A 25,497-nucleotide genomic window follows, 5' to 3' on the forward strand; every position below is an offset into this window, starting at 1 on the left:
AAAGATCTTCATAGTCAAAAAAATTCAGTCAACAACCAAAACGGTAATTAAAAAAAAAACACAAGTTCTTCAAACGGAAAGGTATACTACGTCCATGCTTAAGAATTCAGCATCAACTTCATAAAGATGTCAACCCTGCCAAGTTAATACATAAATTTAACACAGTGCAAATAAAAATTATCAGCAGTATTTTTGAACTATTTTCATATGGAAAAATAAACAAGTAAAACTAGCCAGAAAAATCCTATTAAAAAAAAGTAATGAGGTCAAACTAGCCCTGCCAGATATTAAAATATGATATAAAGCTACATTAATTAAAGCAACATAATAGTGGCCCATAAATAGACATATCAGTGGAATATTCCAGTAATAGACCTAAAAACATACAGGAAATTAATATATGATAAAGATGTATTATTAAAGAAACAGTACTCACACAATGGGTAGCCATTTAGAAAACAAAAAATTGAATCCATTCCTCTAACCTCAAAACAAAATAAATTACAGATGGAGCAAACATTTAAATGTAAAAACTGAAAACCACAAAATTATTAGAAAAAAAAGGCAGAAATTGTTGTGCAATCTCAGAGTAGGGTAGGTTTTCTAAGCATGACATGTAAATCAGAAGTCTTGGAAGAGAAGATTGACAAATTTGACTACACAAAAATGTTAAAAACTTGAACAGCAAAAACTTCCATACCTAAAGTCAAAAGAATACCTTTTAAAAATGGGATAGATTTGTGTAATTCATACCATAAAAAGCTCAGTTCCCTAGCATATAAAAAGCTCCTAAAAATTATTATGCAAAATCAACGACTCAGTATTTGCCAAATGATGTGCCAAGGTTGCAAACAGACAGTTCATAGAAAAGAAAGTACAAATACTCTGAAAACATGATTAGTTTCAGTTGCAGTAAGTCTAAAAGAAAAATACACTCTTTTGTCTCTCCTTTACTCTCACACTACTTCACTTCTAAAACCAGAGGTGTGGGTCTTGCACACATCAAGCAATTCTGCAACTCCAGCTGGGTGTCCCATGATTTAACTTAATTCTGACACTACCTATCTGAAGATAGCGTCAGATCCCACAGGTGAAGGGCTCAGTCCTACAAGACTGCCCCCACTTCAAAGGTGAATCACAAATCCAGATTGTTATCTGTGCTTCTGATTCACTGGCTATAAATGGGGAAGTTCCCAAGATCCCCTCCTTCAGATCATTGAATCTGCTAGAGCAGCTTACAGAACTCGGAAAAGCATTTTATTTGCTAGATAGTCAGTTTATTATCAAAGGATATAATTCATATAACTCAAGAACAGCCTGATGGAAGAGATGCATAGGGCAAGGTATGGGGAAAGGGGCACAAAGCTTCCATGCTCTCTCTAAGTGTGGCACTCTCCCAGCACCTCAGTATGTTCACCCCTACATAGAAGCTCTCCAAACCCCATTCTTTTGGGGTTTTATTGAGGCTTCATTACTTCCTTATGTAGGCATGATTGATTGATTCAACCTTCACCTACACTCCCCTCCAAGGTGGGAGTGAAGGGGACTGTAAATTCCAATCTTCTAATCCTGGTTGGCTCCTATAGCAACCAGCCCCACCCACAGGGGCTTTCCAAAACTCAGGTGTAATTGAAAGGGGTTTGTTATTAATATCAAAAAATGTTCCTATCATTCAGGAAATCCCACTGGTCTTAGGAGATTTGTACCAGGAATCAGGGACAAAAAACAAATATATTTCTTATTATAACTAATACTTAATACTAAATCTTAATACTAATAAGGTAAGTGCAATTAAAATTATAGTTTAAATACCATTTTTCACATATCAAACTGGCCACATGGAAGTTTGATGTCACTCAGCATTGGTGAGGATACTGGGGAACAGGCAATCTCATACAATGCTAGTACAAGTATAAAGGGCAAAATCTATCAAAATTTAAACACATATATCCTTTGATTCAGCAGGTCTATTTCGGTGGGCAATTCAGAACCCTCTCTAAAACAGTGTTCAGGATGCTTTCAGGCAACCAGCTTGAGCAATGGAAACTTGGGCAAGGCAAAAAGGCCCAGAGTGACCACTAAGCTGATGCAGGTTCATTAACTGACCCACCTTAAAATAGCCATGGGCCCTAACTGACCAATACAACCAGGCACAGTTCCTGGGAGTACCAAAAAAGAGAAAATTCCATATGTCCCCATAGTCCGCACTCTACCCTATAACTGTGGCAGCTGACCACCACCTCAAGGCAGATAATTTCTCCTTTGTTGCCCTGCCTGCTGATTCCTTGCAGTCTATTCAATAAACTTTTATCTCCTTTGTTCTGCCTTGGGTGAATTCTTTCACTCCCATGCCACCAGCCCTCACACAATCAGGTAACCCCACACAGTCAGTTAACTTTTTCTATAATGGGTCAAAGAGTAAATATCTTAGGCTTTGGGCCATGTAGTCCCTGTCTCAACTATTCAACTTTGTTGTTGTAGTATGAAATCAGTCATAGACCGTAAATGAATGAATGAGCATGGTTGTGTTCCAATAAAACTTTATTTACAGAAGAGCTGTTGGTGGGATTTGGCCTGTGGGCCATAGATTGACAACTCTTGCTCCAGAACACAGTAGAATCAGAAAGGCTAGTCACACTCCCACTGTGGCAGAGACCATTGCTGTCCCCAAACTCCATTTCTTCCCCATAGTAAAAGATCTGCAGCCAGGACCTGGATGGCCTGTCAGAGACTGCATTTCTCAGACCCCTTTGTAAATTGGTGATTATGTAACTAAGCTCTCAGTGATGTGTAAGCAGAAGTTCTATTTCCAACCTCTGGTTCATTTGCTTAAGACTAAATCTCTATTTTGACAATGACCAAAATGACATTAAAGCCACATACTGAAAATGGCAGAGCTGCCATCATTCAGGGTGCCTAAATGACTGGTTGGGAAGAGTGGCCCACAGTCCTGCACATAAGAGAAATTGTTCCAAACCTAGTCTGAGGACAGAATCTTTTTGCCTCACAATCTCTTTCTGAGAAGTTAGCATTCCTGATAAAATGCTTAAGCAATTTCCTATGAACCTAAATGGGATTAAGGTTTACTCTGGGAAACCAATTACCCACATGCCCAATTACCCATACACTCAGTTGCCAACTGTCAATCAAAGGTCTAGTGACCTTTAACCAGACTTTCTTTTCTTTCTGTGTCTATTCTAACAGTGTTTATCTAACTAAACCCTTTTCCTATCAAGGCTCCCTGACAAAAGTGAATTTGGGAAGTGGCCTTCTAGGGTCCATTGCCCTTGTGTGCATGACCATAAGACTCTAATACATGCTTATAGCTAAATTGTCTGCAAAATTTTCTTTAACACTTGGGACACTCACCTGATACTGGAACAAGAATGAGAAATATTTTTTTTCTTTGAGCCATTAAATTTTGGTCTCTATTGCAGCCACCTAATCTACCTTAACACATTCATACTTTATAAATTAGTTTAATTTACCAAATGCTAACTATATGCCAGAGACTATACTAAGCAATTGACATGCATTATATGTCACCAAATACCATTTCTTCCCCATAGTAAAGAGCTGCAGCTGGGATTGGATGTCCTCTTGACTGTACCCTGATATGTGGCTGTGCCCTTAAAACAGGTAAGGGCTCAGATTTGCAGTCTTGGGAGTCAGAGCTCTGTTCACCCACTCATCCTGGCCCTGAAGGAATGGACGGTTCTTCTTGGAGAGCCTCTATGGCCCTTTCAGTGAACCAGCCTCTTAGGACTGTGAAGAATTCAGCTTAAGAGCAACAGAGCCTAGCAGGAAGAAAGAAAGAGAGGACTGGCTGCCCACCCATCATTTGAGACTAAGAAAAAATTCTGGAATTAATAGAAATGTTCAGGTCATGTAAGTCTTAGGAGGGATATTTGGAGTTATTGCATATAAGGAAGAGTTTAAGCAATCTATTGGAAAAATCAACCATCTATGTATCCATCCCTTCACTATACAAGTAATTATTGAGCACTTACTATGTGCTGGGATGAGCAAAACACTGGGCAGGAGTGGGAGAAAGTGTTAAACAGGGAGGTGTTGGTCAAGAGTACAAAGTTTCAGTTATGCAAGATTAGTGAGACCTAGAGATCTGGGACGCCTGGGTGGCTCAGTCGGTTAAGCGGCTGCCTTCGGCTCAGGTCATGATCCCAGGGTCCTGGGATCGAGTCCCACATCGGGCTCCTTGCTCAGCAGGGAGCCTCCTTCTCCCTCTGCCTGCCTCTCCCCTTGCTTGTGTTCTATTTCTCTCTCTGACAAATAAATAAAATCTTCAAAAAAAAAAAAAAAAGACCTAGAGATCTACTGTATACCATGGTGCCCATAGTTAACAATAAATACTATATACCTAGAAATTTGCAAAAAGGGTAGATCTGAAGTTGAGTATTCTTCTCACTAAATAAGTAGGATGGGAAGAAACTCTTAGAGGTGATGGATACATTTATGGCATTGATTGTGGTGATAGTTTCACGGGTGTAAACTCATGTTCAAACTCATCAGGTCGTATACATTAAATATGTGCAGCTTTTTGTATTTTGATGATACCTCAATAAAGAGGTTTAAAAAAAAAAAACACTAGCAATACAACAGTTAACAAGATAGTCAAAGAGATGTGACTACATTTATACCCTGTGATTGTGTGGCAGTTCATATAAGCCATCAAACATGGGATTATCTTGTAATGTCAGTTGTGTACTTTTTAGTTGACACTTGCATCCTCCACCCACCCCCCACAGTGCATCTACCCTCACCCAGGGGTAGGGGCATCCATGTATAATGACGGTTATATACAGTCAAATGCTTGTTTCATTGGCCTGCCCCCAAGACTGTAAATCTCAAGGAGTCATTTCTCTGGGTTCAGACTGTGCAAATGCAAAAGTCCCCATTTAAATGCAAATAGTCCTGCAGCCATGACACATTACATCATTGTCATTCATTAACACCTTTCAAGTGCAACAGCAACCAGGAGGTCTAAGAAATCTTGGAGAGGGAGAGAATCTAAGAGAGTGCTTCCAGGAAGAATAAGGCTAGCTGGCCAACCACAGCAGGGGGGTGGGAAGGGGCCTACCAAGAGATTGAATAAAAGTGAAGTGAGAATGAAAATTCTACTTGGAGTGGTTGAAAAACTCTTTTGAAGGAGAGACCAGGGGCAATGGGATAAACAGTAACAAAGTGAATGATGTCTGGTATTATGTAATTAACTACTCCTATATATTTTTACAAATATCTGAACCTCTTAATGGTTCACAGTCATTTTTGGAAGTAGGGAGGATATACCTTAATAACAATATGAGAAAAATCTTTACTCAGCAGGAGAACCAACCTACCCAAATAATTTTAGTTGGAGAAATAACTAAATTGGAAGCTCTGATGAGGGACGAGTCCTCCAAGAGGTACTAGATGACCACTCTAGAGCTAATTCCAGAGTCTGGTTTTGTTGAAGTGGGGGTGGTCTATAAATTGGGGACATAAGCTGAATAGCTTGGATAATAAAGGAGTCTTCAAAGCCTATTTGGAGTAAGAGACAGGGAATGACCAGTTTGCTGGCAGAAGACAGAACAGGGATGAGACCTTTATCAGCTCTCTACAACGTGGTCTATGATACAAATCATCTTCCTTGTTTCTTCATGAAATCTTCAGTAAAAAATGAATTTTTTTTATGTGTCTTAGAACTGAGGGTTCACCAAAGACGCTAGTGAATAGCAGGAGCACCAGCTTTCCTCAGGAGGTCTGCCACATCTGGATTCCGATTACAACTATTTAAGCACCTCGAGTTGTACCGGACCCAATGCATGGAGCCTGCTGCTTAATGTGGGGTTAGATTTGGAGATGGGATTTTTTTTAATGGGAGTGAAAAGGTCTAGGATATTCAGAATACAGTATTTTTAATGGGACAACACCAATCATTGCTTCGTTTTCAAAACCAGTTCTCTACTTCTTAAAAATGAAGATGGCTAATTCTCAAAGCCAGGGGAACATAGTAGGTATAATTTCCCCCATTTTCAGGAGAGATGTGACTTTCACTAAGCAAGACTAGAGAATTCCACCAAGGTCACTTTTCTCAATGATGACAAGAAACAAAGAACCTGGCTCTCCACTGAGAGACAGATATAATCCATGGGGCCTGGGAGCCACATTTGAGCACAGAGCTTCATGAATTTGATCTAAAAGTAAAATCTATTTTCCTCTCCACCAGAAGGCTGCTGAGACACCATTGGGTGGCACTATTGCTTACATTTTGAAATTCCAGATAGTCAAGGCAAGTCACATTTCAAACCCACAGCAGAAAGAAGAGCAGAGCATTCTCCAAGGAGCCTAGAAGTCGGCATTCCACCAAGGTATATCACCAAGACAGTTCAACTACAGAAGGTTCAAGGTAAGTAAAATATAATGTCTTGGAAAATAACCCAACTCACATAAAAGACACGATCTACAGATTCAATGAGCATTAGCAACCCTCATTACAATTTCCATGCAATTTGACATCCTAAAGAGCTCTACTCTTGGTTTGAGATGGATTGCCAGCAATTGCCACTCACTTCTGTTTAGGGGCTAATGGGGGAAGGCATACTGTTTTGTGGTTTTTGCTTTCTGCAAACATGCATAAGCCTTGGTTAGTCGATTACCCCCATGACTCCTATATCCATTTACAGTAATTTCTATTAAGAAAAGTTCCACCTCTTGCACTAATGGGAGCTTTGACGATCAACTCAAGGTCCCTAGCTACTATGTTTAGCTACTATTCCTGCTTGGAATTCCAAGACCTATCTCTGAATTATAGAAAAACGGATCTTTGAGGAATGTAATGATTCTGATTACGCCTCCTCTCACCTGCCCTTCACTAGCAGACAGAAATCAGCATGGGTGACAGCCAGGAAGTCAACAGTGAAAACAATCGTTACAGTTGTCACCGTCTGCCGTAACACACACAGGCGTACATGGGCCACACACAATGGGATTTCATTCAACAGAGCAACCCTGTATTAATTATATGTTTCACTGTTAATACTTTGTCACTAATTTAAATAGCTCCTTCCATGCTGCTTTCCCAGAGTAAAACCAGACATGCCCACTGCTCATTACATTACAATAAAGATTTTATTATCACAGTGAATTACATGTGCCACCTTTTTTTAGGGGCACACTCCCAGCTCGTGACAGCCAGAGGAGCAACAGGGGAGAAGGAAAAAAACCAAAAACATAAGTCATATATAAAACAGGAGGAAAAAGACAATAGAGAATTATACCAAAATTTGATGCAATGACTATGACTGGTGGTGGGAACCCTCCCCATCCAAGCCTGGTGCCTAGAAAACTAAGAAAAAGCTCCAAAGCAGTGACTTTAAGTAAAGTCCTCTCCTTACTACTCAAAGTGTGGTCCACATGACAGCAGCAACGGCATTGCCTGAGAGCCTGATAGAAAGGCAGAATCTCAGGCCTCACTTAGGCCCACTGAATCAGATTCTGCATTTTAATAAACATGCAGGTGATAAGCATGCCCACTGAAGCTTGAGAATTACTGCCATTGTCAGCAGTCACCAATATAGAATAAATGCCCCCCACTCCTCTCCATGACACCACATGAGCCCATCAGTACTCCGATGTCATCTAGAGATAAGGAAGGAAGATAGACGATACTGACTTGACTGACTTTAGCTGGAATAAGTTAGTATTACGTTTCCTGGCATCAAGCAGAATGAAGTCTCAAGAATGAGACCAAGTTAAGCTATCAAAAACTAAAGTGACTTTTTTTGCATAGCTAATTAATTGTTAAATCCACACCTTTACTATTATCAGCCTTCAAGCATCAGTTCACGTGTTTTTTAATGGGTCTATTATTTAAATTGGGTTCTTTGCAAGACAGTTTACATTTCTCTATCATCCATCCATGATAGGCCCACCAGGCTGTGTTATTCACTCAATACACGGTACACATCATCCTGCATTGTTAAGTATTTTTTTATTTATATATTTATTTTGAATTCATTAATATTTGAATTTGTTAATGCAAGCCTTTTTTTAGAGCATCTGTGTAGGTTAGAATTGCTTTCAGCCCCAAGTAGCAATGCATATCTTACAGTTGCTTGCAAATTTTCACAATTCAATTCTCTTTCTGGCAGTTTCAGGACTGATGCAGAGGTTTAGCAATGTCACCCAGCACTCAGACTCTCCCTACCTTTCTTCTCTTCAGTCTTTACCATATTATCTTTTTATATTTGGGCTTTTTGCTTCAGCAGTATGGCTGACTCAAGTCCAAACATCACATCTTCACACAACCACATTTAAGACAAGAAAGGAGCTAATCTCCTCATCTCATTTTACTCAAAGCAAAATCCCTCCCAGAAGACTTCCTTTTATGTCTCACTGGCCACAAGTTGATCACATGGCCACCCCAAAATCTCTAGAGCAAATGGGGAATGGGATTACCAAACTAGGTTTGGACCCTGGACTCTGGGAAGTGGTCCATATTCCCAGATCATATTGTAGGCTGGACAAAATTGGGGGTCTCTAAACTTAGGAAGAAATGAGGAACAGCTGCTTTATAAGCAGCCAACAGGGTCTGATGCAACCACAATGCTCAAGGCATCCTTCTAGTCACTGTTTAGAATACAAAAATGAATTAGGCAACTGCAGGCCTAACTCACAACACTGGTTGTTTGCACTTAATAGACACTGGGTGCACTTAGCAGGCACTGAGACCCATGAGTGATATGATCTCTGCCCTCCTAAGGACCTTTTGGCCCCATCCCTAAGCACACTCCTCAGAGCTAACCACTCTTCACAGTTTGATGTATATCTGTGTAGGTGGATACCCCCACACTTATTTTTATTAAAATGTTATCAGTCTTACCAAACACTTACTATATTCCAAGAACTATTCTAGATGCTTGAAATAAAACAGTGAATGAGACAGATGCTTCAGAAGCATGCTTTGTTCACATTAAAATCTGCTTTTTTCTCATGGTTGTCTTGAAGGCCTACTTCTTTCTTTGTAATGGTTTTCTGTATCACATTCTATGTTTCTACCAAAATATATTTAATTATTCCCTTTTTAACAGACATTGGGGTTTTAATTTCCCACCATTGATGGCATACAAGATCTTGATGAACTTTCTTTAAAAGTACCCTATGAACACATACAGGAGTTTTTCTGTTGGACAGCTTCCTCAAGTAGCTTGCTAACATACTTTTTTCCTTTGTCTCCTCAACACGAGGCACAGTATTTTACACACAGTGGGTGTTTCGATAACATTTACTGAATGATCAGTCTCCACCATCCCCACCCAATCAAGAACCCCTTGAACTTTCAACATGACTTTTTTTTTTTAATGTTTCAATAAGAAACTGAATTCTTGCATTTAGAGTACATAAATAAAAAATTTAAACCCTAATTCTATTTTGTAGATTTAAGTTATAATTCACTCAAGTTTATTAAAAGAATTCTTTTGGACTTTCCACCAACAATTTGGCATTTTTAATATGTTTTCATTATTAATAAAAATCTGTGTTTTAAGGAACACGTTTTCAGACTGGCTTTTGAAAGGGTCCCCAGAGAACCACTGTGAATAGCTACCAACGTGAAGAAAACCCAGCATTGACCATGTGAAGTTATCATCTGCATATCCACAGGGTCCCTGCCCAGAGGCTGTCTGGGGATCAGTGCTCCACATGGCACTCCTACTGTGTGACAAACAGCAGGGAAGATGTCTTCTTCCATATCTCACCCATCTGATGTGGGTGCCAGTAAGTGACAAATGAACACAATTGTTATTTGTGTTGAATGTGATAGATGTGGGCTACCACCTAATAAAGTGCTTATTAAATGTGCACATTTTTTGTCATTTAATAACCAAAGGGAACTCCGTACTTGCGGGATTGTGAAGAGAATTTCAAAGGCATGCAGCACCGAACTCAGCACGCACCAGCCACATCTTACAAAAGGCATGTAGGGTAAGTCAGGGATGGCTGTGAGGGAGCAAAAAATGCTGTACTTCAGGGAATTTGTGATTTGTGAACTTGGAGGATGAGAGGAACTTCTCCATATTTAAGAATGCAGAAACTAACAAGAACCCTTTAGGCACATAAAAGTTCAAACATTAGGGGGGAAGAAAATGAACGTATGAGTAGGTTAGTGCAGGGTTTTCAAATATTTTTTACTGCAACCCACAATAAGAAATACATTTTACATCATGACCCAGTGCAGACATGCCACACACATGTAACTGAAATGAAAGTTGCATAGAGTAATACCCTTATTACATGATATTTTCCATCCTATTCCATTCCATTTCAGTTTTTAATGAGGTCTGTGCCCCACTAAATTGATTTCAGGACTCACTGATGAATGGTTTATTATCACTGATGGTCAGCAGGTATCCACTGCAATTTTTTTTAAGTCACCTTCATGAAAGATAGGAAACTCGGGCACATAATCATCATATACCTACAGTTTTAGAATCATAAAAGATCTGGGTTTTAGTCCCTGCTCTATTACTAGTGTAAAACCTGGAAAAAGTGCTTAAATTTCATAAGCTTCAGTCTCTCCGTCTGTAAAGTGGGGATAATAACAGCATTAATCATATAATGTACTCTCAAATGACAACTACTATCTCCAATATCAGGAGGATGATGACGATGGTGATTTACTCACTCATCCTGAAAAATATCCCAGAAATGGGAACATAATCCAGGGGAGGGCAGGCACTACAAAAGGCAAGAAACTTCTGTGGAGATACCATTCCATTTATGAACTGCAGTTACCCAAATAAAGGTTTCCTAAAAACATAGTGATCACATTTTTCAAATTCTTAAAAGGCACAGTTTATAAGATACTGCTAAAACAAGTACATATACATGCATGTCTATAGCCGCACTATTCACAATAGCCCAAAGATGAAAACATCACAAATCATCATCAACAGATGAATGGACAAACACAATAGAATATTACTCATCCATAAAAAGGAATAAAATACTGCTACATGCTACAACATGGATGAACCTGCAAACCATCCTAACCAAAAAAAAACCAGACACAAAAAGTCACATACAGATTTCATTTATATGAAATATCCAAAATAAGTAAGACCACTGAAACATAGAAAGCAGAATGGTCATTGCCAGGAGCTGAGAGGAGGGGAGTGTGGAAGAATATGCTTAATGGGTAAAGGGTTTTACTTTTGGGTGATGAAATTGTTTTGGAAATGGAGTGGTGATTGTACAACATTATGAATATATTTAATACCACTGAACTGATCATTTTAAAATGGTTAATTTTATGATATGTGACTTTCACCTCAATAAAATATGTTTCTTAAATGAGCATGCATAGTACATAAAAAGAAACCCACTAATTATTAGTGAGTTTTATCTTACTAATAAGTTCTTTTCAGCCTCTCAACAAAATATAATGTTATTATCACATTGTTATTCTTAAAAGATTGTTACAATCTAAAGGCATTAAGTCTGTCTTAATAACATTGACTAAAAAAATTCACATTCACCTCAAGAGATAGGAAGAGAAGCCAGCATCTAAAGAAAGAAATGTATTTAACAACACACAAAACTCCCACAGGGGCCACACAAATAGGAAAGGGAGACCCAGCCAAATCTGAATGCCAAAACATGGCACAAACCTACAGGAAGAAAGCCAAGGAAAGTTAATATTTTTAAAAGGCAAATTTATTTATTAAACCTGGAGATGACACCCAAAACAGGGAGGATGCTTTCATGGGACCAAGACTATTTCAACAAGCTAGAAGAGAAAAAGAGAGAGACTGAGAAAAAACAAAATTGAAGAATTTTATAGACTTTCTTCATTGAGATATATTTGACATACAACATTTTGTTAGTTTAAAGTGTACAGCATACTGATTTGATACATTTATTTTGCTTTGGTTGTCACTATAACATTAGCTAACACCTCTATCACATCACATGACTTCCATTTCTTCTACTGTTGGGAAAAATTAAGATCTACTCTCTTAGCAAGTTTAATTTTATAACAAAGTTTTGTTGTCTATAATCACTGTTCTGTGTATTAGGTCTCCAGGACTTATTTATCTATTATTTGCACAAAATAAAATTTAATGGGAGCAATATGACACGTATATCCAAGTGTCTTAAAACACCTATATTTTGGTGTTTTTAAAAAGGCGTAGAATGGTTATCTGGTAAATCTGGTTTAGGAGCTATGTGTTTTTTTAAAAAGACAAATTCCAGAGTCGTCAAAAGCGTTGAAGTGGTATAGATAAGCTTTGTCATTCCACATGGAAAATAATTCGTTTTTTCCCCAGTAACTTCACATTCCATTAGTCTGAACGACATGGTTTTTCTGTTTGTAACTTTAATTTATTATAGATCTGGCATTTGATATCTTTCTGTGAACAACATTAAAGCCCCTTCCCAGGGGTGCCTGGGTGGCTCAGTTGGTTAAGCGACTGCCTTCGGCTCAGGTCATGATCCTGGAGTCCCTGGATCAAGTCCCGCATCGGGCTCCCTGCTCAGCGGGGGTCTGCTTCTCCCTCTGACCCTCTTCCCTCTCGTGCTCTCTGTCTCTCATCCTCTGTCTCTCAAATAAATAAATAAAATCTTTAAAAAAAAAATAAAGCCCCTTCCCTTGTCTTACTGTTTTTGGGGTATGAAATCAGTCTTATTTTTATATACTTGTATATTTTCTTCACAATGAAAGTTATATAATCTCATTACGGCGAATTTGGAATGAATTCATCTCTAATACCAATACTCACTGAAGAACACCAAGTAGTTATCAGTGCTAGGAGCTAGGGCATTGGAGGTGAACAATAATGTGAACGTTCTGGTTATTTCCTCCATTCTGTAAAGGCATGTCCTGTTTTTTTTTTTTTTTTTCCTTTGTTTTTGTGTTTTGTAGTTATAATTATAGCAAACAATTTCATATCCTTTTTACTTAAATTAGCCCTTCCATTTTGTTACATCACTAAATTTTTTAAAAGTAATATATGTTCACAGTAAAAATTAAAATAAATATTTTTATTGCTTGCAAAAAAAAGACATAGGGTTTCAATTAAATAACTGATATGTGGCTGCTTAAAAAAAAAAAAAAAGCAAAGTTAGATTTCATTGGTAGAAGTACAGTGTCCATATCCAAGGAAAGGACAGTAACAGTCCCACTGTAATTCCTATACTGAGTACCACATTTTATGAGGGACACTGATCCACTGTAATATATTCAAAGGAGAACACATTAGGTTGGTGAGGGGTCTAGAAAAATATTGCAAGAAAAATGGGAAGAATTTTGTCCAGGGGAGAGAAAGCAAAGAGAAACACCATACAAAGAAGATTAGGGGTTACATTCTAAATGATCAAATAAGAAAATTTCAGACAGTCAAAATCATCCACAAAAATACTCTAAACCACCTATAGAATACATTTATGTATTTTTGTTTATACGCACTGATGTTTGAAAACCTCAGAGGGAATGAACAAAAAAGGAAAGTTTCTATGCAACTCTTCATCCAATCTTTCAGATAATTTATCAACCCCTATCCATGAATGGGAGCTTGTATTAGATTCTTAGAGCTTCTGTTAACAAAGTACCACAAACCTGAGGGCTTAAAACAAAATAAATTTATTTCTCCACAGCTCTGGATGCTAAATGTCTGAAATCAACGTGTCAGCAGGACCATGCTCTCTAAGACTCTGGATAGAATCCTTGTCTTTCTAGCTTCTGGTAGTGGCTTCAGTCCTTGGTGTCCCTTGTCCTGCAGCAGCTGCACTCAATTCTCTTCCTCTTTTGCCATATGGCGCTCTCGCTGTGTGTCTGGGTCTTCACATGGCACTTTCCTTTTCTTATAAGAACCCCAGTCACACTGGATTAGGGCCCATCCTCACACTTCATTTTAACTTGATGACATCTACAAAGATCCTATTTCCAAGCAAGGTCACGCTCATAGGTGCTGGGACTTAGGACTTCAACATCTTTGAGGGACACAGAATTCAACCCACAACAGAAGAGTATGTAGAATAGATTCTAAGGTAAATTCGCTCCTGGCAAAGTGTCTACCATTAGGCTTTAACAGAAGCCCCTATACATCAATAGATGTGACTAGATAATGTTTGTTGATAGGGTAATTAATGTTTGCTAGACTTTCATGTAAATTTTCCTTGTTCCAACATACACACATACTGTATGAAACTCTGAAACCTGCAAAGCTTGGGGAAGGAGCTTGGTCAGCTGCTTTCTGTCTTTCTAAACTGACATTTTCAATGCTGACGCCACTGACCAGCTTCACTCTTCTGCCCTTGGGCATCTTGCTAGGGAGGTCAGGTTCTAAAGCCACAGATAAATACAGGCAGGCGAGAGGGGACTGTCTTGGCCTTGGCACTCAATAGCTACAGGGCTCAACCACCTCATATATAAAATGGAGAAAATAATACCCCCCCCCCACGCACATACACAAGATCGTGGTGCATAAATGAGGTAATACTTGTGAGAACTGCACTGAGAACAAATGTTAGCCCCTTGCAAGTGCTCAACAATGGCAGTTGTGCTCACTGTCATTTTTTTTTTTTAAGTGCAAGCTCTATTGTGTGAAAAGAGATTTAGTGAATTCTGCAGTGATTTTAAGGGAATTCTTACTTAAAAGAGTAAGTAAGCAATTTGGGCAATCCACAAGTGGTCCAGTCTGCTTTGCAAAACAGAGTTCCCCCTTCATAAACAGGTGTAAGCAAAAGCTGTCCCCATAGTCAGGGATGCCACAGGATGTTTGCTCTCCTCTGAACACAGTGGGATAACACCTACCTCACAGGATTATTTTAAAGATTAAGAAAATCACAAAGGAAAAAGGCATGGCCCAGTGCGTGGCACATAGCAAGGTGTTTGGGGGTGTTATTACTATTGTAATCACTTCTGTTACTAAGTTATTATTACAGAAGATTCTTGCCCAGACGAGATCAATCAGAAGACTCCCTTCCAACTGTTGGCAGCACGACTTTATAGGAAGACTCACTGCTGGGTATATTTTCCCATTTACTTAGTAAGAATATCTGCCTCATTAATATTTCAGGAAGAAATACAGCCCAGGGGTCCTAAGGGCTGAGATTTTTGAGGACTCATAAAAATGTTTATCCTGAGATATTCCTGGCAGCATTGTTTATAAATGTTAAGACTGAGAAATAACTAAAACACACAAAGTTAGAGACCTAGATAAAAATAATGGTGCGTGATTAAGAGCACAGGCTCTGGGATTAGCCCTATAGAGCAAATCTTCTCCTTCCCTTCCTTCCTCCTTCCCTCCCCAACCTTCTCTTTCCTATCTTTTTCTTCTTTTTCTCTTTCTTCTTTTAAGGTATTGTGATCCCTCTGGAGTCAGCCAGCCAGGTTTAAAGCTCCCCTCAGCCTTTGGCAAGTTAACCTCTCAAAACCATGCTTTCCTCTTATTCATGGAGCTATTGCGAGAATCAGAGCAGGTAAAGCACTTAGTACAGTGCTTGACATAACAAGCCTCCAATGATGATGAAGAGGTAATGATGGTGATGATGTAATGATGGTTATGATGATATGATGATGCCAGCACCATGAAAAATAATGCTGGAGGTCTATCTTTTCCTGCTTCATGAATAAAATTAATATATGTGGCTAAATACTAGGTCATGCAATAGAGGGATCACAATACCTTAAACCTGTGATGGGTTACTATCGCCTTTATACCTTTCTTTAGTGCCTGAACTTTTCTTTTACAGTGACTTTAGAATCTAAAGAAAAAAACTCTATTCTATTTTACAAGAAGAAGGAGAAGGAGAAGGAGAAGGAGGAGAAGGAGAAGAAGAAGAAGAGGGAGAAGAAGAAGAAGAAGAAGAGGGAGAAGAAGAAGAAGAAGAAGGAGAAGAAGGAGAAGAAGGAGAAGAAGGAGAAGAAGGAGAAGAAGGAGAAGAAGGAGAAGAAGGAGAAGGAGAAAAGAAAGAGAAAAGGTTGGGGAGGGAAGGAGGAAGGAAGGGAAGGAGAAGATTTGCTCTATAGGGCTAATCCCACTTTCCCCTACCGCTGAACTCTGTGCCTTCATTGGACCCTTTTAATTACTATTATTTAAAGACTTGAGGGGTTTTTTTCCTGGAAAATGAAAAAATCTTTTGTAATGCAAATGGTCTTTCTCTGGTGTATTTGTCCTAGAATTTGGAGATTGGACGATTCTTTTTTTTAAATTTTGTTTATTTAAATTCAATTAATTAACATATAGTGTATTATTAGTTTCAGAGGTGGAGTTCAGTGATTTATCAGTTGCATATAACACCCAGTGCTTATTGCATCATGTGCCCTCCTTAATGGCCATCACCCAGTTACCCCATCCCCCCATCCCCCTCCCTTCCAGCAACCCTGTTTGTTTCCTATGATTAAGAGTCTCTTATGGTTTGTCTCCCTCTTTGATTTCGTCTTGTTTTATTTTTCCCTCCCTTCCCTTATGATCCTGTTTTGTTTCTTAAATTCCACATATGAGTGAAATCATATAATTGTCTTTTTCTGACTTATTTCGCTTAGCATAATACTCTCTAGTTTTATCTACATCATTACAAATGACAAGATTTCAATTTTTTGATGCCTGAGTAATATTCCATTGTATATATATATGTGTGTATATATATATATATATATATATATATATATATATATATCTCACATCTTCTTTATGCATTCATCTCTCAATGGACATCTGGGCTCTTTCCATAGTTTGGCTATTGTGGACATTGCTGCTATAAACATTGGGGTGCAGGTGCCCCTTCGGATCACAGCATTTGTGAGACTGGAAGTTTCTTAAAGGCAGGGCAAACATAAGTGCCCATCCAAATAATGGTAATCTTTTTTCTTTTGCAAACTTAAATTTTGATCATTTTTAAGCATATAAAAGTTGAAAGAATAGTATGAACACCTCTGTAGCCACCACTTAATTTCACTAATGATTAGCATTTTGCCATGTTTGCCTTCTCTTCTCTAACACGGATATATTTTTTTTTTCATTTATTTATTTATTTATGTACTTATTTTTTGCTGAGCCAGTTAAGTTGCAGGCATCATCCCACTTTACTCCTAAACACTTCACTTCAGCATAACTTGCTGAAAACCAGGGCATTCCCCTAGATAAACACTTCACTTCAGCATAACTTGCTGAAGAACAGGGCATTCCCCTAGATAACCACTGTATTGGATAATGGCAATTAGATTCTCACACCAGTAAAGATTGCCACATAACTATTTATTCATTCCACAAATATTTATTGAGAACTTACTATCAACCAGTGAGCTAGAGTGATAAGCAAAATAAACATGATCCTGCTCATAGAGAGACCGACATTTTATAATAGTCATACCGATGACTATACAATATAATTCCAAATGTGGCAAGAGTCATAAAGTGCCACATCATATTTACTTCAAACTTACCTTTGATTATCTACTACTATGTTGATTATAACAATCGCTAGTATTTATTGTATTAATTAGAAGATTTCCAGTTGCGGGGTGCCTGGGTGGCTCAGTCGGTTAAGCGTCTGCCTTCGGCTCAGGTCATGATCCCAGGGTCCTGGGTTCGAGCCCCACATCGGGCTCCTTGCTCAGCAAGGAGTCTGTTTCCCCCTCTGCCTGCCTCTGTCTCTCTCTTTCTGATAAATAAATAAAATCTTTAAAAATTAAAAAAAAAAAGATTTCCAGTTGCAAGTGACAGAAACCCAACTGAAACTAGCTTAAGAATAAAAAGGAATATACTGGCCTACTCTAGGCAATAAGCAGAAGCTGAAATGATAACTCCCTTTGAACTTCCAGACCCCGCCTTCCTCCTCAATGTTGATTTAATTCTCAGGCAGCCTCTCTCCAATGTGGCCAATGGCATGGCTACTGGCAATCCAGATACACGTGACCTATAAAATTCTAAATCCAGAAGAAGGCGCCCTCTCTCCCAAGGTTCCTGTACCAGCTCCGAGAAAAGACTTGATTTGCCCAGTTTGGGTCATGTGCTCTTTATGAACCAATCCCTGAGGCCAAAGGAATGACGTGCTCCCATTGGTCAGGCTGGATCCTACGCCCACCCATTGTGCTCCAGGTACAGGCAGGAGTAATGCCATCCAAACTCTAAAGAATGGTTCGTGTACCAAAGTAAGACGTGCTGGATGGTCAAAAGCCATCCAGCCACCCTATGGCAGTGTCTGAAATTGTGCCTCTCCGCAGGTCCTGGAGGCCCAACGCAGTGCACACTCCAAGCCAAATACCGGCAGGTGGTGATAGGAGGCAAAGGCTTCCCGTGTCTAGCCTGATCTATGTCTTAACAAGCCGAGTCCACCAGAGGTCGGGGCAGAGCGCAAAGCAGGAATCGTCCTGGGGCTGAGTCTTCAACCCTGCTGCGATCAGCAACTCACGCTGAAGGTCCGTGGGCACACACAGGCTGCAGAGGCCAGAAAGAAAACCCAGACTGTGGCAAAGCAAACATGTTTCCTTCAGAACTGCCCTCCTAAGGTGCCAGGTCTAGACTTCAGAGCAGGGACAGACAGGGTTAGGGAAGTGATTTTTTAAAACACTGTATTTTGCAACTGCACATGTTCTGCTGAAGAAACACAGATACCAGGGCTCAGAATCACGCAAAGTGAGATACAAAATTACCAGTGTAGAATCCACCAGAAAAACTGGATTCTCATCTCTGCCCCTTCACCCCCGCCCCACCCCTCACCTTCCACCACCCTTGGGCCTGTTTGCCACACCTATGGCTTTTCTGCAACTTGATTACGCCAAGCCAGTTTCCACCAAAAAGCCTTTGAACTTGTGGAACCCTCTGCTTAGAAAGTCCTTTTCCTAGATCTTCCCTTATTGAGCTCCTCCCTGTCCAGGAGTCTCTTATGAAATGTTAGCTCCCCGTCTAAAGTAATGCCCTACCCAGTAGCACTAACACATCACCTTGTTTATTCCCTTCATATCACTCATCACCCTCTCAACTTACCTGTTAATTTGTTGATTTGTTTCCCCCACCCCACAACAAAACAACACAACTCAGGGACTCTATTCTGCAGTTTACCCAGCACCTGGAATAGTGCCTTCTCAGACCATATGGGCACAGGAAACATTTAATGAATGAACAAACAAATGAATGAGCCCCAGTTTCCCACATATAAAATGAGATCGCTAGATTATATACTAATAACAATGGTAAAATACATTGAACATGCACTGCATGTTGGGCACACTTCTAAAGGCTGTGGGTAGCACTGTAGGTGGCTGCCTTTATATCTTTTCACCCCTAAAAAGATCTCAAATATTCTCAGGACCTCAAAAATCCAAGATGTTTCATATGCCCAAATTCCTCACTTAGCCATTTATTCCCTTGACTTAGCTCAGAACCTTTCAAGATACATTTTTGTCACAGGAACATTTGTTGAAGTGAAATTTCACCTAGAAGCCCTATATGAAAAACAACTGGAAAAAAAAAGTAGGTGTATTAGACCATTAAAAAAGCCTCCAACAAATTTCAAGAACAGGAATCAAAGATCGTCATCTCTGACCAAAAGGTAATTGGGTTAGAAAGTTTATAAAAATAGATAGACCTTTCTCGTTGTAAAAGTATTCCAGCTAATAATTAAAAGGATGATATGGTATTTTGCTACTTGTCATGAGTTAATGGATCTCGGCATGAGAATGGAAGTCCACTAACATGACAGAGACCATCAGACACCATGTACCTCTTGATTAAAAAACACAGAGCCCACGAAAGCATCTCACCAAAAAGATCACATAAAGTCTGATTAAACCTCAAGACTGAACAATCAATTTGCAGGAAATACAGAACTTGTTAATTTACACCACAGGAATACAATCAGCAAATCCAGACGGAAGGACATTAGAAAACTGAATTCCTCCAAAATAAATTATGAAAGAAAAAAGATGGAGCAAAAACTGATTAAAAGAGGCTTAAGAGACATATCAACCAATCACAATACGTGGACCTTTTTTGGATCCCGATTCAAGCATACAACCTGAGAAACAAAAGATTTCAAAATATATGAGAATTAAAAATGTTGGCACTGAATAGATGAATCAGTGTTTTTAGAATGGTATTTTAATTATATTTTACTATATAGAGTCATTTTATTTTACAGATACAAACTGAAATATGAATAGAATGAAAAAAGTTAAGAAAAAGATAAACTAAAATTTCCCACCTATTTGGACATTTAAAAATACTCTAAGACAAAAAAAGTTGCTACAGCTTTTCAAACTAGAAATGAAAAAGCCACTGAAGCATCATACAGGTTTTCAATCCTAATAAAGTAAATATCAGTAACTATAACCTACATAAACAAAAAGCTATTTGGGGTTCTCGGTAATTTTTTTTTAAGACAAACAGATTCTTAAGACTACAAAAAACCAGAAAAACACTGTGGATGATTACCAGCCATAATAGGTCCCTTTCTTGCTGTGACCTCATAAAGAGCCATTATTATGGAATTCCAAGCACTTATAAAAGCCCATGGTTGGGCCTAGGTTTGCTGTCCTTCCAGCTCAGGAAGCTGGTTTTCAGTGACCTGAAGGACATTTGACTAAAGTTAGCTTGTTTTCTCCTTGGCATTGTGGGCTTTTTGTATATTTTGTTTGTTACTAATTTTTTTCTCTTTTTCTCATTCTTCCATTTTTTTCTTTTTTCTCACTTACTTTTCTTTTCTCACTTTATTTTTCCTTTTTTTCTTCTTACCAGTTTTCTTTTTTCTTTATTTTTAAAATTTATTCTTTTGTCTCATTTCTTCTTTTCTCAGTGTGTTAGTATTTGTCTTTGTTCATTTTTAGTCTGCCATTATGTTTTGATTCCATTATAAAGATCAGTTCAGTGAGTGGTCTTTGGAAGTGATTTTCTTTTGAGATGACCTGGACCAAGCTTCTCACCAGCCTATCTCAAGCTTAAGCTGATCCTGAGACAACTTGCTTTCAAGCCCAGCTGTTAATCCAACACGTTGCAGGGCTTCTCAGCCAGCTCTGCTGAGGAGACCATGTTGACAACAACCAGCTATTCAAGACCATCAGCAAGGGTACTTTGCCATGGTGAACTTGGCCTGACACATCCTGACTAGGAAGAGGTAGCCATAAAGATCACTAACAAGACTCAACAGAATTCCTCCAGCCTCCAGAGACTATCCCAAAAAGTAAAAATCATGAAGGCTTTGGATCATCCCCACATAGTGAGATTATGTGAAGTGATGGAGACTAAGGACAAGCTTCCTTGTCATGGAGTAAACTAGTGGAGGTGAGTACCTAGTGGCTCATGAAAGTATGTAAGAATAAGCGATCCAAGCCAAATTCTACCAAATAGTGTTTGCTATACATTACACAAATAGACAGCATCATGCTATAGTACAGTATAGTAAATAGTGTTTGCTATACAGCATCACAAGTTCATTGTCCATAGAGACTTAAAGACAGAAAACTAGCTCTTGGATGCTGGCATGAACATCAAGACTGCAGACTTTGGCTCAGCAACTAATCCACCATTGGCAACAAGTTAGACACCCTCTGGAGCAGTCCCCGTTTATGCTACCCTGGAACTCTGCCAGGGCCCAAAGTATAAGGCACCCACCTTGGCTGTGTGGAGCCAGGGAGTCATTTTCTATATGCTGGTCAGTGGATCCCTGCCTTTGATGCACAGAACTTCAGGGAGCTGCAGGAGGGAAAAGTGAGTTGAATATACCATATTCTCTTTGACTTGAGCTTGGAATGTGAAAACCTGCTCAAGAAATGTCTCATTCTCAATGTCCCAGCAAGAGAGGCACTTAAGAGCAAATCATGAAGGATCCATGGATGAATGTGTGTCATAAAGATGAAGAACTAAAGCCTTACATGGAGCCAGTCTCTTGAGTAGAAGGACCCCACAAACTGAGTTGATTGTGTCCACGGTTTACTCATGGGAGAATTTCCAGGACTCACTGATGAGCCAAAGGTACAAGGAGGTGGTAGCCAGCTATCTGCTCCTGGAACACCAGAGATCCAAGCTGCGGGTCTACACCCTCACCCTGAAGCCCCAGCCTTCAGCAGATCTGACCAACAGCAGCACTCCCTCCCCATCCTACAAGGTATAGCACAAGGTCTCTGCCAACCCCAAGCACTGAGTTTCAGTGAACCTGTCATTCCTACCTTTAATTGCTGTATTAGTCAACTACAATGGCTGTAACAAAATGCCACAGACTGGGTGCCTTTAACAACAGAAATTTATTTTCTCCCAATTCTGGAGCCTCAAAGTTCAAGATCAACGTGCTGTAATGGCTGGTTTCTAATGAGGTCTCTCTTCCTGGCTTCCTTGCTGTCCTCACATGGCCTTTTCCTCTGCACCGATATATCCCTAGTGTCTCCTCTTCGTATTGGGACACCAGCCATATTAAATCAGGGCCCCACCCTTATGACCTAATTTAACTTTTATCATCTCTTTAAAGGTCCTATGTCCCAATATAGTCAACAGTGGGGGTTAGAGCTTCATTATATGACTTTGGTGTGGGATGGGGTGGGGGGGGGCAGTGGACAGACAATTCAGTTCATAACAATTTCTAAGAATTCTCAGAGGAACCTGGCAAATCTTGAGAGGGTCAGGAGACAAGGCAAAAAGCAAGCAGCAAAGCCATCATGTCTACCAGCCCCCTATCCTGTCCAGAGAGGAAGACCACCCCTGGCCCCTCTGCAACAGCAATCTCTCTACCAGCCCAAATGAGAGCAGGAATTCCCCACTTTGGGGGAGAGCCAGCCTTGGCTAGCCTCCATGCAGAAGGGCAAAGACAGCCTAATCATGTCAGGGTCCCAGGGCCTCCAGGGCTTCTGCTTCCCCTGCAGTCTCCTTGGACTTTTCCTGCCAATGCCAAGCATCTAAGACAGCTTGGGCGTTGCCCAACCAGGTCTCTGGGCCTCCCCACCATGGAGGGTAACTGTAAAGTGCTACAGCCCAGCACATCCCTCCAGGATGTCCTTGTGGCCTCCCCTTCATCCTTCAGTATCAACAGCAGTGCTGGAATCCCAGATAATGCCAATTTCCCCCAGGGTGTATCCAAACCAAACTCCATATACACTGGGCAGCTCCAGCAGGTGTGGGACCAGCAGATTTTGCCCCAGTGTGCCCCCAGCCTCTCCCTCTTGCAACAGCCACAGCCAGCCCTGGGCCACAGGGGCTCCTTCAGCAGGTTCTCCTTCAAGTGTATATGAAGACATCTTTGTTTGAGATTTGCTGGGATGGAAACTGAATGAACCAAAAAGCAAAAACTAAGTGGAGATGTTCAACCCTGGAGGGGCCAAGCCACACTCGCTGCACTTAATGTGGAATATGACCATTGCAAGTTCCATGGAGCCCAACAAGATGATGCAAGAATTCAGCAAGGTGCTTGACACAAATAGCTGTCAGGACAAGCTGAACCAGAAATGGTGATGCTGTGCATGCAGGGCACCCCAGGGCCAAGGAGGCTCCCCGCAGTGGAAGATGGAGGTATGCAAACTCCCACAGTGGTCTCTCAGCAGGGTTCATTTAAATGCATACCCAGCACTTCCATGACCCTCAAAAACAAAATAACCAATGCAGTTAAGCTTTAAAAGACTGCCAGATTTGTAGAGCAGTGAAACTATATGATACTGTAACAGTGGATATGTGTCATTATACATTTGTCCAGAGTCACAGAATGTGCAACACCAAGAGTGAATCCTAATGTCAACTAAGGACTTTGGGTGATGATTAAATGCCCACATAGGGTCATCAGTTGTAACAAATGTACCACTTTGGTGGGGGATGTCAATAGTGGAGAAGGCTGTGCATGTGTAGGAGTAGGGGATTTATTGGAAATCTCTCTACCTTCCTCTCAATTTTTCTGTGAACCTAAAACTGCTCTTTTAAAAATGATCTTTACAAAAAAAAAAAAAAAAAAAAAAGGCTACCAGGAACCACCTGGGAGAAAAGAGGAGGGGCCAGCTGGCTCCATCTGCTAGCCTTCTCTCAGCCTCACCTTGAAGGCAGAGACTGGACTGGTTTGTTTCCCCTGGGGCACTTCTCCCCTCCCCTATCCTTCTGTGGCTTTTCTTCAGGCTTTGTGAGAGAGGGGAAGTGGTTCTATAAAATATAAAATAAAGACAAAAAACAAAACTCTTCCTCCTTCCTCCTTTCCCTGCTCCTCCCCCACTGCTTGTGTTTTGGGCCTATACAAGAGTTTGGTTACATACAGGGGGAATTGAGCAAATAAATACATCAAGGATAATGGAAATCAGGGTTTTCACTGCAATAGGAGGGTCACAAATACGGAAAAGATGAAATTAAAAATATACCCTGTAGTTTGGGATTGGAATTGGAGGTATTAGTGTGAACGCAACAGTTTTAATATAGATACATATGTGTATGTGCCCATTCTGTCCACTAAGACAGGACAACATAATATACCAATAATAGTGAGTACCCCCTAGATCTTGGTCCTGTATATTACCCTCCACTTAAGTAAACCAAGGGTCTTTGGAGAAATGGCTAATTCCAGGGCTGGGTAGGGAAAACACAAGATAAACCTGCAACATCTTTTTGCTCCAGAAAGTAAGGAAGAGCTCAAAGAATGATGAGGGCATAACAAAAAGACACAGAAGTATCTATAAAACAGAGCAATCATTCTAAATGGAAAATGCTAGAATCATTCTTTTTAAACAATGGGATAGATCCCACTAATACCTCTTCTATTCACATTGTGAAGGTTTGAGCCAGGATGATAAAAACAAACTGGAGTTCTAAGAATTGGAAGAGAATATAAATCTATAGTTCATTGCATATTATAAGATTATTTAAAAATAAAACTCAGAAAATATATTTAGATAAATTATTAGAAATAAAGTTTAGCAAGTAGGCTGGCTAACAATTCTGATGTAGAGTTAGTATCCAATCCCACAGAATAAGGGCTCGGTCCCACATTACTGCCCCCCTCCCACTACATCTCAGATGGCAATCTCAGGTTTTTTTATGGTGAAAAAAATTTTATATTTAGAATTAGCTAACTGGACTGTTTAGATGATCTTAATTTTGTTGGCAATATACAAAGCTCATAGGAGTCAAACTATGCCTTTTCTCTCCATCAAGCCTGATGAGAGTGTTGACCTTGGCCAGGTCAATGTCACGGTACTTCTTTTTTTTTTTTTTTTTAAGATTTTATGTATCTACACGACCGAGAGAGAGACACAGCGAGAGAGGGAACACAAGCAGGGGGAGTGGGAGAGGGAGAAGCAGGCTTCCCGCTGAGCAGGGAGCCAGGATCCCAAGACCCTGGGACCATAAACCGAGCCAAAGGCAGACACTTAACCGACTGAGCCACCCAGGTGCTCCTGTCACGGTACTTCTTCATTGCCACACTGATCTGGTGCTCATTGTCCCTGACATGCACAAGGAACATAAGTGTGTTGCTATCTTCTATCTTCATCATGACTGACTGGGTGGCCAGGGGAACTTGATGAGATAGGGGTCAAGC

The 25,497-nt window shown here is 39.9% G+C and overlaps 1 long non-coding RNA gene and 2 pseudogenes across 2 annotated transcripts in view; 2 read left to right on the forward strand and 1 right to left on the reverse strand.

Annotated features, from left to right (window-relative positions):
* LOC123835490 (serine/threonine-protein kinase MARK2-like) overlaps positions 1-22,140 on the forward strand; it is a 34,787-nt pseudogene extending 12,647 nt beyond the window's left edge.
* Positions 1-25,497, reverse strand: part of LOC123862529 (uncharacterized) — a 430,798-nt gene that overhangs the window by 337,456 nt on the left and 67,845 nt on the right. The window lies entirely within an intron of this gene.
* Positions 22,193-23,234, forward strand: LOC135365279 (serine/threonine-protein kinase MARK2-like; annotated as a pseudogene).

The sequence above is a fragment of the Mirounga angustirostris genome, unplaced genomic scaffold (genome assembly GCF_029215605.1).
Source record: "Mirounga angustirostris isolate CCGP_5_RB_7025 unplaced genomic scaffold, mMirAng1.0.hap1 SCAF_7, whole genome shotgun sequence".
NCBI lineage: Eukaryota > Metazoa > Chordata > Mammalia > Carnivora > Phocidae > Mirounga > Mirounga angustirostris.